We start from the raw sequence: 20,730 nt of genomic DNA, 5'->3' as shown, positions 1-20,730 counted from the left end.
GATAGTTTTTCACATTTACCACTGTTGCAGCATCCCCACAGTCATGAAAGGCCAGGCGAAGAGATGTGTGCCTCGATGGGAGTGATATTGAGTTGGCCATGCCCAGCTAATAACATGACCACCAAGCCACACCTACCAACTAAGCCTTGCCCACAGAACCGGTTGTTAAAAAATTTGAATCCCACCCCTTGGACAAAGAATCTTTTTTAAAACCAAACTAGTGTCCATAAAGAAAAAAACAAAACAGGTCTCTCGAATGCCTATTCCCATTTTCTGGAATTTCTCTCTGTCTAAAATCAGTAAGATGAAAATAAGGTGAAAATGGACTTTTGTTGGCTTTATTTACTTAATATTTTCACTGATTTTTCTCTCTTCCGTTGAATTATTTTAAATATATATACCTGTATTATCTATTTAAATATATATATATATATTGGTTTTTACTTTTCTCATTTTTCACTTCTTCAGCTACTTTGAATGCTTTTTAAGAAGAAAAAAATCTAATTTAAGAAAAGAAATTAAAATTCATGGGAAGACATTATGAAGGAATTCCTCCCATCAGATTTTTCATGTTGGAAAAATATGGACAGCCAAAGAATCTTCAGGGATAGAAAGTTATGTTAGAGAAAGAGCACCAACAAAAACATTAACACTTATTCCACTCACAAGCATATAATATGTTCAGCACTATCATAACCAAAGTAACATTTTACAAAACTCACACACCCTGAAAGTAATATAGAAATAGCTAAATTTTAAAAAGTGGAAAATAATTGTAGCTCAGATTTTAGATTTTGGCAATGGTTTGCTCTACAAGCTTGTTTCAATTTAGTTTCTAAACGTTTCCTTACCAGACTAGGTAACATCATCAGTCTTGTCATATTCTCCTTAGCTTATAAATGTCTTGCATGCCAGTGTGGTCAGTTGGTCTTTTAGTTAGTTGGTTGGTTATTAACTCACCGTGCACATGAATTTGTTGAGGCCTGGTATTCTACCAAGGAGCAATTAACAAACAGATTGACCTAGATCCTGCATATGAATACGTAAGAAACCAGACCATTTGAACAACCAATTGTCATGCCCTTGGTGGAGACTGACTCTGAGGGAGAGGAGGAACAGCCGACAGGGAGTGAAAGTGTGGCTCCGGAGGTTGTGGAGGAGGCTGGGGAAGGGCAGAGGTTGGCTGGGCAGTCAGACAAAGAACCAGGACCATCCCCTCCTAGGGCATGCAGGGAGGAGAGGATAAGTGAGAGACGTGGTCTACTCAGGACCAGAGGACTTTGATCTTCCTCATGGGCTGCAGCTGTGACAACTGGATAAGAGGACGGACATGCATACGGGCGAGTGCTGAAAACAAAGCATGGAAATATCTCTAGTTTATTGTTCCTCTCTGAGTTTGGCATCCTTCCCAGTGTGTGTTATCTGTGGATGTCCTCCAGCCCTTATCTTGCCTGGTTTGTGTTGCTTTTTCCCTTCTTCTTGTAATTGTTTGTGTGAGGGATTTTTGTCTTCTGTCAAAAATATTCAGAGCTTGGAAGCAAAGTGAAGGAATAAAAGGGGCTTCACCTGTTTTCTGTGACTATGTTTGTTTTGTATCCTTCCCTTGGTCATCACACCAATCAACAAAAGACCCAATCAACTGCTCAGAATTTAAATAGAGCTACAAACAAACAAACAACTGACCACATTGGCACACAAGACATTATAAGCTAAGGAGAATAGGACAAGACAATCCTGCTGCTGATATTACCTAGTCCGGTAACGAAACATTCAGAAACTAAACTGAAACTAGCTTGGAGAGCAAACCACTGCCAATATCTAAATTTCTTCCATAAGATAAGAGAATATTTGAAAAAGAGATACAAACAGTTTTTCGGTGCAGCATTAGTCCAGTTAATGTTTTCCTTCAAATGTTCACAGATGCTTCAGATCCAAAGCCAAAATAGTGTTCATATGCAGGCTGACTCTGTTGGCACCATCTTAAAGAAAGTATATCTTTTCTTGTGCTCATAGGATAGCTATGTTTGAGCTAATAAGACACCATAGATACTGTAATTGGTGGCATTGAAAGCCTCTGAGAAATTAAGGAGCACAGCAATGGATATACAACCTCCATCCTGGCCTTGTGAAAAACCATAACAAGCACAAGCAGTGCTTTCTCTGTACTGCATCATGACTTGAAATCTAGCTGAAATCCAGATAATTAGCTACCACCAATATCCTCTGTAAACTAAAATTATATCAGAACAAGCCGAAAATCAATTGTCATCATAGCCCAGGGGTGTCAAACTCGCAGTGTCACATTGTCGTCATGTGACGTATCGTGACTTTTTTTCCCCTTCGCTAAAATATGGGTGGGTATGGCCAGTGTTTGATGCATCTGGCCCATGGACCATAAGTTTGATACCCCTATCATAGCCTGTTCCAAAAGCCACCTCCTGTTTGAAATCTGGGAATATTTTTTTCTAGTTTGCTATTTGCAAATGTTTCTTATTTCTTTCCATAGTCCTTCACATACACTACTTCAGAAGCTAAGCATGCTAGATCTGTTACTTGTATTAAATTTATATTCTGATTGAGTGTCCTTCAGAAGAAGTTTTCCCGATGTATCTGTTCTCTTTTATTTTCTAAGTTTAATCGATGTATTTGACATCAATAATTCATGACCTGGGTACAATGTAAAGATCCTGTCCATTTAGTTTGCCATTTCCATTGTTTGCTTCCTGTTTGGTAGTCTATTTGATTCTAGTAATGTTGATTAAGTAATATCAAGGTGTAGGACCTGTGAGTATATTCTTTGAAGCAAATTCTGACCATAAAGAAATGAGTTTCTTCACAGTGATCTCAATTTCATTGTTGCATTTACCATGTCAAATCTTCATGTTATTCCAATGCCCTCTTTCTCCAGGATTTTGGATATTTATTTATTTATTTATTTATTTATTATTGCCTTTGGTACTCTCTAAAAATTGGTTTTCTAGCCCATCAAAGTGGAAAACTGGGAGGTTATAAAATGTTTCTTTGAAAAAAACCACCAGACTTTACAATAACATAACTCAAGACAAACAAACAAAAAGGACACTGCATCATTTTTTATAAGATTTAACATTCTTTGTCCCTTTAGCAATTATCAGCTAGTCTGCAAGTGTATTGCATTCTTCTAAGTATGAAAAGAAAATTTATGGACATTTTTGTTTTTCTACACAGTATTTTTCCAAACCTTTTGTTAATTGAATCAGTTTGATTTTTTTCTTGAATATCTTGTACAAATTGGAGCTATTTGTAACACTAAGATTATCCAAAATGTCTCTCTACTGTACATAAAGAATCTCTACTAATCAACACACAGCCAGTTTGATGTTGTTAAGGCATCAGCTTGGAAACCTGGAGAGCATCAGTTCTAATCCTACCTTAGTCATGAAGCCAGCTGGGTGACTTTGGACCTGTAACTCATTCTCAGCCCTAGGAAGCAGGCAACATTTGTAAAAAACCTTGCCAAGAAAATTTTAGGGAATGTCTGGATCACACAAAAAAATAGAGAAACAAAAATAAATATATTGTATTAGATAAATATATTGACACCTACGGTTATAACATGTGGCTAAAAACATTAGATCTGAGACTGAATTTGTTTCCCTTTTATATTTTATATTTTAATCTGACCATTTGTTGTGGTTTAATAAAATAACTCAAAAGGCACTATTATTTATTGTTGCTTTTTCTCTCTGTCTGTTCAATCTGTTTATCTAAATTACTTTACTTTACTTTGTACTTCACTTATCTCGAACATATCTTTTTGGCATCATTACATCACCAATCAAATTATTTCCTTCAAGTTTACCCTGGAGCAGATGAGGCTTGAAGAGTGACCCTTCAGCTCCATGAATTTGTTCTACATAGTGGGCAATTGATTTGCATGTTACAATATTTGTACTGATTGCTTAGCATCCTCAGATCCTGAGCTAACCTTCCTGTGTGAACAGTGGATCCTTCTGAAAAGAAAGGATCACAAGAGGAGCTCCTAATCCAGTTAAGTGTTAAGGTCTTGACAGCTGGCCCAAAAGCAAATTTCTCACAGAGGCTTCATTAACCAGATTTATTGACATGGAAAAAAAGGGATTAGATTACAGAAATCTCAGCAACAGGTTTGCTTTACTTCGGGAGATATTTTATCTCTCTGCCTATTCGAGTGGGGAATTTCTCAGCCTCTTAACCATAACCTCTGTGGGAACAAGGCTGTTCTTTCAACTCAGTGATGGGATTCAATTTTTTTTTTTTACTACGGGTTCTGTGGGTTGGCTTGATGGGCATGGTAGGGGAAAGATACTGTAAAATCTCCAGTCAGAGGTGGTATTTACCAGCTCTCCAAACTACTCAAAATTTCCACTATCAGTTCTCCAGAACTGGTCAGAACCTGCTGAATACCACCTCTGTTTCAACTAAGAATGCTCAGGTGTCCAAATGAGGATCTCTCCTAATCTCAAAACCTTCTATTACACTAGTCTTGTTACAACAGGAAGGTCTCCTTTAGTTTGGATAAATTCATCCGTCATTGGCTATACTTCTGTCTCATCTCTTGGATAGTTTTTTGGCTTGGTTTTTTTTTCCCCCTGAATCTTACTTATTCCTCCCTTGCTTTTAAGAACTGACTATTGTTTTGTTTTGTTTTCTCAGGCTCTACCTCATCTTCTCAGACCATTACTTGCAGCCCAGTGCTAACTTCACTCTTATTCCTGATTTTATGATCTAGCTCAGGGCTGCCAAACTCCTGGCTCACAGGCCAGATGCCTCATGCGCTGGGTACACCCATGGGTTGTTTAGCAAAGGCGGGAGGAAGTCCTGATATGTCATGTGATGACACCATGGTGATGTGAGTTTGACACCCCTGATCTAGCCCAACATGGAACCAGTAATGGTAGTGAAACATTCCAAGAGCTGAGGTCACCAAAACTAACTGGTTTTCTGAGCTTTCTGAGTTCCCACAACAGCACATTTTAAATAGATAGTAATTTTGATGATATAGGAGAAATCATGACTAAACAGAGCCCTTGTCACCAAACTAAAAATGGTTTTGGTCTACTAGTTAAGACATCAAGTTGAAGCCAGAAGACTGTAAATTCTTTCATGACTTAGGCATGAAAGCCAGCTGGATGATTTTGGGCCAATCACTCATTCTCTCAGCCCAACTCACCTCAAGGGGTTGCGATTGTGGGGAAAATATGAAGGAAAAGGAGTATAAGGAATGTTCACCAATTTGAGATCTTTATAAAATAATAAAGGTGGAATATAAGTATATTAAATAAAAAGTAAAAAAAAGTTCCTAATGGTTCCAAATGCTAAAATTTTGCTCGGCTAATTCCGATGGCATGAAATCACTGTCATACTTCCTGCAACCTTTTTGTGACATTTTTTAAATATGCAAACCCCCATTGCAAAGACACTTTCTGTCTCTCTTCTCCAGCTAAGAAAAAAATTGTCTGGCTCTAATAAAAGTGCACCTAGAGGAAATATTTATGTGTGGGCATAGCATCTGGTAAACATTCTGGCCGTATTCACTACAAGCATATAAATCATCACTAATTTAAATGTTTAATCTGCCATCTGCAGATGGCACTGGGTTTCTTGAATTCTTGCATAAGATTTGAGTGAAAGTCTGTAGTCCAAATTCTGCCAAAAATTTCATTCAAACATCCCAATTGTCTGAGTAGCACTTTGAAGATATTTTCTTATTGGACCAACTGCCTCTAGACCTGACATATGCTTTTTGTTTGCTTTAATTAAACCATGCTTTGTTCTGGAATGTTTGCCCTCCTTTTCATTATTCAAAAGAAAATAGTTAAGCAAAGAAATCTAATGATTAATTTACTGGGTGTTCATCTGTCACAATCCAGCTGATATCCACTGGGCAGTAAGTCCTCAGTCTTTTCAGAGGGCTATTCTAAATTAGTCATTCCCTAGGCAACAGAAAGCAGGATGAGGAGAGAGAAGTGTCATCTGGACTATATTTCTGCATGACTGCTACATGTTTAATGAGGACCCAGCTAAGAAAAATAGTTGGCAACCTTATTGATACCCTTCTAAATTATTTTGCTAGTGGTGCCCCTTTTTTTAGGTATAGTTCTTCCACTTTCTATCATTGTTGTTGTGACGGCCATTTAAAAGATTTCAAGAGGCTGCAATTGCTTCTAAAGTCTCTGAAGCCAATTTGAGTAGATATAGAGGGCTCATGGGAAAATGGGGGGGAAATCTTTATTTTTATATTCATGAAGAGCCTTTCCTTAATCCAGCATCATTACTTCTATCATCATCAAACATATAAACGTGTCAAATATTTTCATTTAGTGCTGCATTCACAGTTTGGAAAAGGTATCCACAATAGATTATTTCTTTGTCACTTCTCTTTTTCTTCAGCATAATTTTGTCATCATGTGGTATCCTCTTTCCTGCAAAATAACTTTAGAAAAACCTAACCAACTTTGTGTTAGTGATTGAAAAAGGAAAATTGTAAAAATGAATGCATGAATGATGAAAGCAGAAGTGATTTAAAACCAAGCTACAGTAATTCCCTCTACAGCTGCCTCAACTCTGTCTCCCAGCATTTCTGAAAAACCAATTTATGATATCATATCGACAGGATGTCACTTAGACTTAAGTCAAACATAGAGTCAGTTGCTTCAAAACAGGATCTAGGCAGTGAGCTATGCTGAAAAGTTCTCTGCACACGACCAGGAGCAATGTGGAATTTCTATCTTAATTATCTGTTGAAGAGAGAAATTCATCAGCATCACAGCTCTTCCTTCCTTCATGATATAATCTGACCGATAAAATGTTCTCTGCCACATATCTGTTAAAGGTGCATGTGCCTCTCATCCTTACTTTACAGCCTCTCTAGCAGCTGAAGTATCACACCATTGAGCCAGATGGGCCCACTTTTAAACTGAATTTTTCAGTTCAGATCTCAATTTTTCAGATCTCAAAGGTAGACAGAACTAGGGAGCTGGGAGTTGCCAATGAAAACATCTGAGATCATCTGGAAGACATCCAAAGATACCCCTTTGGCTACTTCAATACAGTATATACATTTTTTGTGTCACTAATAAAGTGACATCAGTTTCCATGGGTGGAGACTATTGAAGATGCACCAGAGGGATTCACAGTTGAACTTTCCTTCTTCTTTTCCCTACAATCCATTTCAAAGATACAGGCACAGCCTTCTCCTTGAAGTTCTTCAGCCCTGAGGAATAAAAAGCCCATTTTTCCTCTTGATTTATTGTACCTTCTGCTTGATGACACACACCTAAACATTATGGGAAAGAAGTCAGTTTCAGACAAAAACAATGTTTCTTCAAAATTCAGAACAGCACTACCATGAGTCCTTCAAAGAAAAAAAATATGATACATTGAAAGCTTCCTAAGGAACCAGTTATACCTTTGCAATATTGATTGCAAGTCTCTAGCAAAACATTCTGGCTTCCTGGTGTTCTTTGGTAGATTATTTCAAAGATAGCAATATGCTCTAACAATCCAAAAGGGTGTATTTTCCTATATCAAAATGTTTTCCAAATAACCTGAAGTCTGGCCCTGAGTGTTATAGTGTCTTGTTAAAAAGCTAGACTCTATCTATTCCCAATTTATTCCAAAACCCAACCCTTTTAACGCTTAATTGTTGCTTTTCTGCTGGCGAAATGGGAATTCAGCATTTTTAAAGGCGGCATAGTGTATGCAGTCTTGTCTGTTGGAGAACGGTGCCATCATTTATAAGTTCCCTTGTTGCAGCTTTGGAGTACCTGCTGTTCCAATTCAGAAGCTAAAATTTGTATTGCATCAAACTTGGCATCCCTTTAAGGATTGTTAAGAAAAGACTTGCCATTCCTTTAAAAAATATTTTGAAGGAGAATCAGTCCATAACTCCAATTCTTTCCAATGTGTGACAAATTTAATATCTGATGATGTTGATTGCGATGTTCTTTTAACTTGCATTTACTCTCAGATTTTACATTTTGTATTCCAGGTATGAAATGTTGTCTCAGATGTCTAATATCTTGATGTTCACCAAATGAAAAACAGTAATCCTGCATTATTATTGTTACTGTTGGTGACACAGTCAGCCAGATGTTAGACTGGATTGGCATTTTATCCACCTGTCCCAAGCACCTGCAATAGACAGACGTTGTTTGATTGTGTTAAAAAGCACCCATTGCTGAATGTAAGCTATCCCAAGTAAAGCTACCTTTTGCAAATGATTGATTGAGATTTTGTCAATGCCTATGGTGTTCAAGAGGTCATTATTGGTCATGTAATAGTCCATAGGTTTTCCCTCAAGAGCTCACATAGAATGATATCAGAACTGTATATATAAAATAAGCAGAATCCTTAGCAATAAATGACCAAATATAGCAGAAGAGTATAATAATATAACAGATAGAAAGAAAAAGGATAAAAATAGAGATGGAATGAGGAAAGGTACAGAGATGTACCATTTTCAAAAGATACCATAGGAAGAGAGATAAAAAAAAATTATTAGAATAAGATCAGTCCTTTTCTGCTACTTCTGTTGGATATAACTTCTTACAAATATATTAAAACTGAAATTTTGCCCCTAAGGGATCATGTAAAGAATTAGGAACCTGTATCATTGGAAAACAGTCTGAAATACCAAATGCCAACAAAATATTTTCCTTGTAATAGGACAGAAGTCATACTGAACAAGAAGAGCTCAGGGCACTAGTTTTTTTTAAGAAATAGTAGTAAAATTATATTTTAAATGTACAAATACCTTAAATACCATTTATGTTGCATGACTCTGTTATGAGAGAGCAGGAATATATCTACACACTAGGAATTTGTCTGGATTCATGACAGCCCCAGCACAATTAGTTAGGCCTTTCAAGGAGCCAACAAATGTCCTAGCCAACAACACAGAATCCCCAGTAATATCGCCTGTAATATTTGAGGCAGTCATCCATAAGCATCAGCCAGATATTTCTGGAGAACTTCCATTCTGACTGTAATTTCTGGAAGTGGTAACTGTGAGACATCTTAAGACATCAGAGAAGAAGAAAGCTGTATCAGATATTTGTGGCTGATTAGTTCTTTGGCAGAAATAAAGGCAGAAATCTTTCTCCACAAGATAGATACTTAATAAAACTCTTCCGGCAAAATCCAGGTAAGAACCGGCATAGTTTGGTGGCAAAAAATGTGGGACTGTCATTTGGGAAAACCTCCCTGTTCAAACGGAGCTACAATGAATTAGGTGGCCTCGGATATACCAATTCAGTCTCTAATTTACAGAAGGTCTACAATAATAACTTGCAGAAATGCTGCACTAACATGTATGTAACACTCTGAACATTATAAAATCCCATGTGTAAGTAAAAAATGAGTATCATATCTCAACCTGATCTGGACTGAGGTCTGCCTCCTTTCCTCCTTCTCTTTTTCTCTGCCTCCCGAAACAAATTAATATCATTTTTTTTCTATTACTTCAGACTGGTTTTACTTTCTCTATACCTTCCTCTATATTTAAAGACTATACACTGTTCAGTATGCTTAATATATACAGGTAGTTGATTTTGACCACAACTGGGGAGCAGAATTACCATTGCTAAATAAGGTGATTGTTAAGAGAATCACAGCCGATTTTATGACTTTTTTTGCAATTGTTGTTAAGCAAATCATTGCAGTTGTTAAGTGAGTCATGTAATTATTAAGTGAATCTAGCTTCCCCATGGATTCCTGCTCCAAAGCCAGCTGGGAAGGTTGTAAATCACATGATGTCAAGTCATGTCCAATTGTTTTCAGGTAAATTATGTTGTAAAATCATGCAGGTTGCTAAATGCTTGAATTTGGTAAGAGATGACCAGCTCTGAGCCTGCAGCTGAGATCAAACATGTCATCAGTCTCGAGCCCCTTCATGTCCACAAGAGATCTAAGCCCAGTCCATCTTGAATTCCATTGACTCTTTATCTACCACCAATTTGCTTTGACCATGAGTAGTTCAGATTCTTGTAGATAACTTAAGTTTGCAATAAACACTTTCAGTTATTTGAACTGCCTGGATCTCCTGATTTCCCATGCTTGACAAATTTTGATCATATGACTATGGGGATGCTGCGGCAATTGTAAATGTGAAGAGAAGTCATAATCACTTTTTAAAGTGCCATTGTATCTTCCACTGAAGAAATGTTTGTAAATTGAAGATTAACTGTAACAAAAACAAGATAATCACAGAGTTGTATGCAAACATATAGGGAACTGGAACTGATATTTGTTACATTTTCATGGTCAGAAGGAAAAAAAAGAAATAAGAGATAAGTTCCCATTTTACACTTGCCATACACAGTTACACTTTATTGTCTAATTTTAGTCGTATTCTCTTATGCTACAAAGACAGATTTGATATTGTTTCTGCTGTTACATTTTAAATTTTATTTTGCATTATTTCTGTGAGCTGTCTAGAAGCTTCTTGCTGATGGGTTATCATGTGACTTCAGGGATCAGACATGAGCTTTTCATGCACTACTATGGGAAAGTTCAATAGATCAGGACTGCACCAGAGGGTGAGAATTGTTCATCTGTATCCCAAACTGTGCTCCTACTAGAAATGTCTTCCTGATCTTAAACACACTAGTTTTCCAATGTTTACTTTAAAAAGAAACATTCCATTGAATCTCAAAGTGTACTTATAAATTGTGTAAATAATACCAAAGATATAGGTTATGTTCAACAATCTGGAGCTTATCCTACCAGTTTTATTAACAATCTATTGCGGAACATATCAGTGGGAAGAGAATGGCTTTTCCTATAAAATATGATTCCATTAAACAATTAACTGCATTTCTGGACAGTTGAGTTAAATCTCATATGTTAGATTTTTTTAAAAACAGATATATTTAGCTCAATGAAAGGACCAACAGCTTGCCAGGGAAAAACCTTTCCCCTCCTCTAGATCCTCCTCTGAGGGTGGAATAAAATTCTATTCCTTTTGCCTTCTCAAGCTCCATGTGTTTATTATACTTGGATGGTCAGAACTACACAGATAGACAGACACACATATTAGTGTGTGTGTGTGTGTGTGTGTGTGTATACACACGCACTATATATATATATATATATATATATATATATATATATATATATATATATATATATATGTGATCTTTGGTTGTTCGGGTTTTCTCCCGCGTAAGATTCAAGTATCTAGGCAACGTTTCGATGAAGTCTCATTCATCATCTTCAGGCTTCTGTCTCCGGCTCTGTGCTTCTCAGAGTGATGTGAGATTGCAGCTGCTTCTTCCTTTTAACTGCTAGTTAAAATCGAATTAGAAAACCAAGGAGTATACGAAATCCCCTGCACTGCCTGCCCTACCACATACATTGGACAAACTAACAGAAGAATAAGTGCACGCATTGAAGAACATAAGAACTCAATCAAAAAAGAAGAAATGACCTCTTCCCTGGTCCAACACCTCAAAGCCACAGGACATGAAATTGATTTTAAAAATACCAGAACTATCGCCAAAACCGAACACTTCAACAGCAGAATAATCAGAGAAGCCATAGAGATAGAAAAACGCCCACACAGCATGAACAAACGAGATGACACCTCCTGCCTTCCAGCCATTTGGAAACCCGCCCTCATGAACAGACGAGTACCTAACATGAAGAAGGACACCAGACCCACACCCATGAGAGCCACACAAGATGCCACCACCACACTTCCATGTAGAAAACAGACTCACACCCACTCAGAAGATGAGACACGACCATGGACCAGAAGCTGCACTGCAGCTGCATCACTACCCACTTCAAACCCCTCCGAGCCATACATGAAGCAAACCGACACCCACTATGAAGATGCAGCACGACCACGAACTCGAAGCCAAACAGCAAGATCACAGCTCACCAACTCAAATCCCCCAGCAACTAAGACTAACCTGAGCACAACCAAGCCCCCACCTGAACAGAACACGCCTCCAACCAATCAGAACACGGCCAACCCCCCAACCAATCAGAACACAGCCAAAACCCCTACCAATGAAAACACACCCCCACCCAATCAGAACACAGCCAAGCCCCCACCCAATCAAGTCCCACCCCACTAGCAGTTAAAAGGAAGAAGCAGCTGCAATCTCACATCACTCTGAGAAGCACAGAGCCGGAGACAGAAGCCTGAAGATGATGAATGAGACTTCATCGAAACGTTGCCTAGATACTTCGAATCTTACACGGGAGAAAACCCGAACAACCAAAGATCCACATACAAATACCCGCGAGAACCTCAGAAAACACACACACACACACACACACACACATATATCATGGCTGCATATAGAGTCTCATCCCATACTCTAGAATCCTAAGAAAAGGGAAAGGTCTCTGACCATATAGAAAGACAGTTTATAAATTATATAAGCCTGTCATTCTGTCAAGATTCTCAGCCATCCAGTCATGATCGTCCAAAATGTGCTTTTTCAGGAGGCAACTGGACTTTCTTGTTTTTTTTTTCCTTTGAAGACATTTTGCTTCTCATCCAAGAAGCTTCTTCAGCTCTGACAGAGCTGTGGGGAATGGGAGGATTCTCCAAGGAGTATAAATCCTTCCATTCCCCACCATCCTGTCAGAGCTGAAGAAGCTTCTTGGCTGAGAAGAAAAATATCTTCAACATCTTCATGTTTTCTCCTGAAAAAGCACCTTTGGGATAAGCCTTCATCAGCTCACAACCAAATCTACCTATTGATTTAATTGCTATATTATCATATTGTTACGTTATCTACACGTATATTTCCTCCCACTGCTCCACTAATGTACAAATCCATTTTAACTATCCTTTTGTTCAGATCTGGATTGGCTTGACTGGATAAGTTGCATAAATTCAAGTTGGGCTTACCTCATCGTCTGCTGAGAAGGATGATTAAGAACTGGGCTTGTTTTGGCCACCCTGCATGAATTTTAACAATGATGAACATCCCCAGGAGAGATTAAAAAACTTGAAAAGGGAACATGATGGTTGAAGGACAATTAATGACTTTAAAATGTATACGTTTCTTCTAGGAGAATTTTGTTATTTGTAATCAAGAATATGCAACTGACTTTCAAAATAAATATATTTGTCCAGCTATATCATCTAGCATTGTTCTAGTAATTAGTCATGGTCACCAGAAGCACAAAAGCATCAGCAAATATTCAAAGAAGAAATTAGGACAAATGACAAGTAATTGGGATGTTCTCTGCTTTTGTCATGTCCTCTAACTAGAAATACTGATGTTTTTTCCCTACTCTGATGGTACAGCTTGAACTATTTTAAAAATGTTTTTTTAAAGAAACTATTTATACAGTTCTAATTTTATATTTAAAAATTAATGCATTGTCCTTAAGCAAAAAACATATTCCTCATTTTTAAAATAATCAGTCTATTTATTTAAAAATATAATTAGAGTACAGTGAATGTTCAAAAGACATTTAAAACTGAACAAATGCCAATTCCATTGAGTGTAAATGAAAGCACTCATTCAAATAAATAAGTGCTGAGATTCTGTGGATGCATTTTTAAATCATTCTGCATTTCAAGTCTAACTAGACTTAGCAAAGATTTCCCTTTCTATCCAACATATAATAAACCTAAAGAGTCAGTAAGCAGCTGATCAGAATAACAGAATAACAGAGTTGGAAGGGACCTTGGAGGTCTTCTAGTCCAACCCCCTGCTCAGGCAAGAAACCCTATATGATTTCAAAAAAACGGTTGTCCAATCTCTTCTTTAAAGCTTCCAGTGTTGGAGCATTCACAACTTCTGGAGACAAGTCATTCCACTGATTAATTGTTCTAACTGTCAGGAAATTTCTGCTTAGTTCTAGGTTGCTTCTCTCCTTGATTAGTTTTCATCCATTGCTTCTTGCCTTGCCTTCATTCTGCCTTTGGAGAATAGGTTGACTCCTCTTCTTTATGGCAACCCCTTAGGTATTAGAACACTGTTATCATGTTACTCCTAGTCCTCCATTTCACTAGATAGACATACCCAATTCCTACCACTGTTAGCCTCCAGCCCCCTAACCATCTTTGTTGCTCCTCTCTGCACTCTTTCTATGGTTTCCACATCTTTTTTTACATTGTGGCAACCAAAATTGGATGCAGTATTCCAAGTGTGGCCTTACCAAGGCATTATAAATTGGTATTCACATTTTACATGATCTTGATTCTATCCCTCTGTTAATGCAGCCTAGGACTGCATTGGCTTTTTTTTTTTTTCAGCTGCAGCACAGTGCTGGCTCATATTTAAGTAATTGTCCACCAGGAGTCCAATATCCCCCTCATAATTAGTACTATTGAGCCAGGTACCACCTATACTATACCTGTACATTTGGTTTATCTTGCCTAAATCAATCTATCTGTATCAGCTATGTTGTAAACCCCACCCACTGCAATCTTTTTTAAGTTTAATTTTGGTTTATGGAATTTATTTCTCCACCAAACCTGGAGTGGCACAGATGACTATCCCATGTTGTTCTTACTATAAACCTCAAAGGGAGGTTAATTTGTTGTTAGCCTTTTTGAGGTCTCTTCCTCTCCTGCTAGACTTTGAATTGTAGGTTTTGGGAGGCATTCTTAACATGAGCTGCTCTGAAAAAGATAGATACACTGCAGCATTTACACCACCAGCAACAGAGATTCTTCTTGATGCTCCTATCAATTGATCAGCAGAATTTCTTCAAGATTTCTCATAGTGTTTCATTACTTGCTACTTGAAGTTTCATGATGGCAAAAGAAGCTGTGATAGTCTCCATCACTGCTCAATTTCTGGCCCTGCTTTGATCACCAGGATCCTTGCCAAGAAAGGACAAATATGCTTTATCCTGATCCAGTTCTGCCTCTTTTAAGAGTTTTAAATAAAAGCATGCAAGCCGTTTCCGATTCAAATTATTTATACTGTAATCTTTCGAGAATATTGAATTATATAAGCGTATCCATTGTAAAAGTAAGTATGCCTCAAATTGCTACAGCAGTTTCGTAATCATCAGCAGAAAAAATAGATCACTCTAAGCCAAAACCTATCTCATCTTCTGTTGCATTATAAAGCCAGAAGTAAAGCAAGCTAAGTTTCAAAAAGATATAAGGAATCCAAAGAAGATGTCCCTCATATAAGGCACTTTAAGCTGCTCATGGAATGCAGCCAGTTCTTTTAAGAAGTAATTTCTGCCAAGTTGTTGGCTGGGTGATATCTCATTAAAAGAATCAGAGAAAATGTTTTTATGTTGTAGCCTTAATCCATAAGGATGTAAGCCGTAACACTCACTTACACCATCAGTTGTGGATTCTGTCCGAAGGAGGAGTCCAACACTGAGAAGAACCAAGCTTTATTGAGAAACTAAATAAACTTTATTTGTGGGTACCTGCTTTACAAGAAAGAAGGATTTCAAATTGTGGAAAAGCAATTATTTTCATAGAAGTCAGGGGCTGCAAGGCATGAAATCCTAGGAATCATATTTTATGTCAACCTAGATACCAAGACGGGTTAGGCAACCCACCCTTCCCAGCGTGGCAACAATTGGAAAAGACCATTAATTGTGAAGGTGATAAAATATTGAGGCCAACAACTTGCTTGCTTCTTTCTTTATTTGTTTATTTATATTCCTCATGTAATATTTTTACAAGTGACTCAAGATGGCAAACTCATCCAACACACCTTCCTCCTCCTAATTGCTCCACAACAGTAACCTTTTGGTTGCTTTATCTATGGAGATTCTCAGTTCATGGTTGTCCCAAAGGTGCTTTTTTCAAGAAGCAACTTGACTTTCTGGTTTTTCTTTGAAGACTGAATGGTGGGGAATAGAAGGGTTTATTAAATCCTTCCATTATTAAATCCTACCATTCCAAAAGGATTTATTAAATCCTTCCATTCCCCACCATCCAGTCAGATCTGTAGAAGTTGCTTTTTCCTGAGAAGTTTCAGGTAGTATAAACTCTGCTGGGGCCTTTTGACCAGTGCTGCAGTGTGAGTGCCCCAGGTCTGGTCCTCTTTTATGATAACACCCAGAAACTTAAAACTTGCCACTTGCTTCACTTGGTCTTCATAAGTAACTGGAAAACAAAGTTTTGACTGGTGAACCTTGAAATAACAGCCATAAGCACAATGCAATCTAAAACCATCTCTATCTATTGGACCAGATGGAATATGTGCCTACTTCTTAAAAAAGCTATCCACTACCATAGCCGAACCTCTAAGCATAATCTTTGAAAAATCTTTCAGGACCAGCTCCTTGCCAAAACTATGGTCACTAGCCATGGTCATCTCCATCTTCAAAAAGGGAGACCCCAGCCTAGTTGAAAATTACAGACCAATCTTTTTATGCTGTGTCACCTGTAAAGTCATGGAATCAATTATTAATCAATCCATTATCCTCCATTTCTAGACAATAAACCTACTCTCTAATAAACAATTTGGTTTCAGAAAAAAACTACCCTGTCATCTGCAACTCTTACACTGCAAAAACATATGGACTACACAACTCGATCAGGGCAAAGCAATAGACGCAATTTACATAGATTTCTGTAAAGCCTTTGATTCAGTGGTACACGACAAACTACTACTAAAACTAAAATTTTATGGTATCTCTGGACACCTGCATAACTGGATAGAAGCATTCCTGTCAAACAGACAACAAATCGTCAAAATTGGCAGCATCCTATCAAATTCTGTACCTGTCAACAGTGGTGTACCCCAAGGCAGTGTTCTAGGACCAACTCTCTTCATATTCTACATCAGTGGTTCCCAAAGTGGGTGGTACCGCCCCCTGTGGTGGGTAGGATGCCTTAGAGGGGTGCTAAGAGGCAAGGGGGGCAGCAGGGGTGCTAAGAGGTGGCAGGGAGCGTTCAAGGCACCAGCCCCACAGGCTCACTGACTGCTGGCCACACAGCCCATTGACTGTTTCATCGCTTCATAACTGGCACCTCGGATGTGGAACCCACATGTGTTGAGCCTTGCCAAGCTTGGGGAGAAGAGGTGGGAGGTGGTGGAAAGGGGGTGCCTTAGATTGCAGGCTGTCCTCTCCGATGGAAGCAGCAGAGGCACTCCAGAAGACCTGAAAGCGAAACCCTCCCAAGGCGCACAGTGGAAGGGGTGGGTGGTCCGGCATTCGGGGCCCCTTCCCCGGAGGAGAACAAGGGAGCATGCAGCACCCGCCTGGCCTCCACCTCTCCAGCCAGCCAGGCTTGCGCGCAAGATGAGGGTGGGTGCAGCTGCTGCTCTCCAAGGTGCATAGCTCAGTTCAGTTCAGCTCTACGTGGCCAGCCCGGACCTAGAACCTAGCCTCCCTCTGTAGCCTGGTTCTTCCGACTGAGCCCTGCGCTTGTTTGCTTGCTTGCTTAGTTTCCAAGCGATCATTCCCTCTACCTCCGCCCAACTGGGCTGCTTCCACATGCCTTCCTCCTCCCAGGCAGAGTGTAAAAATGGTCGGAGTGCTTCCTGAAGTTGGGAATCTCTGAGCATGTGGACCTTGGGTCGAAGCAAAGAGGGTCAAGTCGGCTGCATCACTGCCCCAGGGAGGTTGGCATTGCAAAATTGGATGCCAAAGAAAGAACTGGGGCAGGGGGCTGGAGAAGGGGCAGATGGGCAGCTGCGTTAAGGAGCAGGAAGATCTTAGCCATGGTTTATTGACTAAGCTGGAATCAAACAGCATGCTAAACTCTAACCAGAATGGCTGGGTTGATATATTTAGCCCATGTTTCCCAACCTTGGCAACTTGTGTGGACTTCAATTCCCACTCTGGCTTTGCTCTACTTTCCTAAAGTGCCACCACTGTCACATTCTGTCTGTCTGTCTGTCTGTCCATCCGTACATACATACATACATACATACATACATACATACATACATACAAAAGGTCTGCCTGTCTGTCCGCCTGCCTTCCTGCCTACCTGCCTGCCTGTCTTCTGTCTACCTACTTACCTACCTACCTATCTACCCATCTGCCTGTCTATCTATCTATCTATCTGTCTACCTACTTATCTACCAATCTATCTACCTACCTACCTACCAATCTATCTACCTACCTATCTACCTACCTACTAATCTATCTACTATCTACCTACCTATCTATCTACCAATCTATCTATCTACCTACCTACCTATCTATCCATACATTCATCCAAAAGGTCTGCCTGCCTACCTACCTATCTACCTATCTACCTACCAATATATCTATCTATCTACCTACCTACTTGTCTCTCTCTGTCTCTGTCTCTCTATATATATCCATCCATCCATGTACAAAGCACCGGCCCTGCAGACACATCAGGAAAGTAGAGCAAAGCCAGTCTGGGAGGGAGGGAGGGTGAGAGAGAGAGAGACCAGATGCATCAGATTGAAATGAGGCCTAGTTTAGACTGAGGCCCTTTTCCACACTGAAACCTCTTTGGCTTCTATTAAAGGTTTTGTGGACGAAACATGATCAAGACTATCAGGAAGCTCTCACATTTTGTTGAGGCTTTAAACAGGATCCATTATCTTTCTCCTCCCTCACTCCTTTACTTCTTTTTTTTTCTGTCCCTTCCTTCCACCCCCCCTCTTTCTTTGTCCCTTTTTCTTTCTTTCTCTTTTCTCTTTCTTTTCTTCCTTCTCTCTTTCTCTCTCTCTCTTTTTTCTCTCTCTCTCTTTCCCTCTATCAGGCTCACCCCATTGAATTGACTTGTTTGGGCAAGTCCCTCCAGTGCAGCGGGCTCAATGGGGTGGACCTGGAGGGCTGGCACCTAGAATGCAGCAGTGGCGGCATGTTTGAAAAATAGAGCAAAGCCAGAGGTCAGTAATTTTTGTGGCAAGGAATCACAAAAGCTTCCAGGTTGTGCACAAGAAGCGACACACATGTCAATGCAATTCAGCAACATAAAATAAAGAGATACAAATAAAACAAATCAACAAGAATCAGCAAAGCATCTCAGATTTGATTTTATTCACTACTAGAATCTAATCAGAGATGCTTTGCCGATTCTAGTCCAATGACCTGCTCCAGCAGGGTTGGAAGGGAGTGTGTGTGTGTGTGTGTGTGTGTGTGTGTGTGTGCATGGCTGTCAAAACTCCAAAAACAGGTCAAGTATCTCTGGGGAAGCCAGTCATAAATTAGAACACTTGCTAAACAACTGGCCATTAAGTGAGGACCACTTGTTTGCCAGTCACTTGGCCATGCCCACCAGTCACATGACCACCAAACCACACCTACCCAGTCATGTGACCAACAAGCCATGCCCAGCCAGAAAGCCATACCAGCCAGTCACGTGACCAGCAAGCCACGCCCACCCAGTCACATGACCAGCAAGCCATGCCCACCCAGTCATGTGACCAGCAAGCCACACCTTCAAATTAGGCCACACCATAGAAATTTGAATCCCATCCATGGGTGGTGGGCACCGAGGATGAGTTTGTAGCACCAAGGGGGCGTTGGACTGAAAAAGTTTGGGAACCAGTGCTCTACATAAATGACCTTTGTGATCATATTAAGAGCAACTGCGTTCTCTTCGCTGATGATGTAAAGCTATTCAACACCACCGACAATACTGCTATCCTTCAAAAAGACCTTGGCTATGTATCAGAATGATCAAACAAATGGCAACTTCAAATCTCAACAAATAAATGCTCTGTCTTACATATCGGCAAAAAAAAATCAGAAAATAAAATACAAGTTGAATAGTCAAGACCTTGTTGATGATCCAAACTCTGTCAAGGACCTTGGAGTAATCATCTCTAATGATCTAAGTGCTAGAGTCCATTGTAACTACATAGCCAAAAAGGCATTAAGAGTTGTTAACCTAATCCTGCTTAGCCTTTTCTCTGGTAAATATCACACTACTAACTAGAGCATACAAAACATTTGCTAGACCAATACTTGAATACAGCTCATCAGTCTTGAACCCGCACTACATATCTGATATTAATACAATTGAGAAAGTCCAGAAATATTTCACAAGAAGAGTTCTCCACTCCTCTACTCAATGCAGAATACCTTATGCCACCAGACTTGAAATTCTAGACCAGTGGTTCCCAACCTTTTTTTCACCCCGCACCCCTAAAAAAATTTCACTCGAACCTCGCACCCCCTGAAATTTAGACTTTAGGAACTACTGAACGTGTTAAATATATGGTAGGATTGAATCTTTTCAGCTATGTATGTGACGGCCACTAAATAACGATACTTAACTCTAAAATTAAAACAAAGTTAATCCATTGCATAATAAATAAAAATGCCAACATATAGCCAATATCCTATTATTTACCTGGACTTTTCTCGCACCCCCTGGAATATTGTCTCACACTCCCAGGGGGTGAGAGCACCCCAGGTTGGGAACCTCTGTTCTAGACCTAGAAAACCTAGAACTACACCGCCTTCAGTCTGATCTAAGTAGAGCACATAAAATTATATATTACAATGTCCTACCTGTCAGTGAATACTTCAGCTTCAACCACAACAATACCAGAGCACATAATAGATACAAACTCAAGGTAAACCGCACCAAACTTTATTGCAGGAAATACAACTTCATCAACAGAGTGGTCAATGTCTGGATTACCTGACTTTGTGGTTTCTTCCCCAAACCCCAAAAACTTTAACCTTAGACTGTCTATTATTCACCTCACCCCTTTCCTAAGAGGTCTGTAGGGCTGTGCATAAGCGCACCAATGTGCCTACCATTCCTGTCCTATTGTTTCTTTTATTTTTCTTATATGTATCCATTTCATGTATTCA

This window comes from Pseudonaja textilis, chromosome 2 (genome assembly GCF_049901715.1).
Source record: "Pseudonaja textilis isolate UNSWEBS1 chromosome 2, rPseTex1.2, whole genome shotgun sequence".
NCBI classification, from domain to species: Eukaryota; Metazoa; Chordata; class Lepidosauria; order Squamata; family Elapidae; genus Pseudonaja; species Pseudonaja textilis.
Note: the sequence above shows the minus strand (reverse complement) of the source record.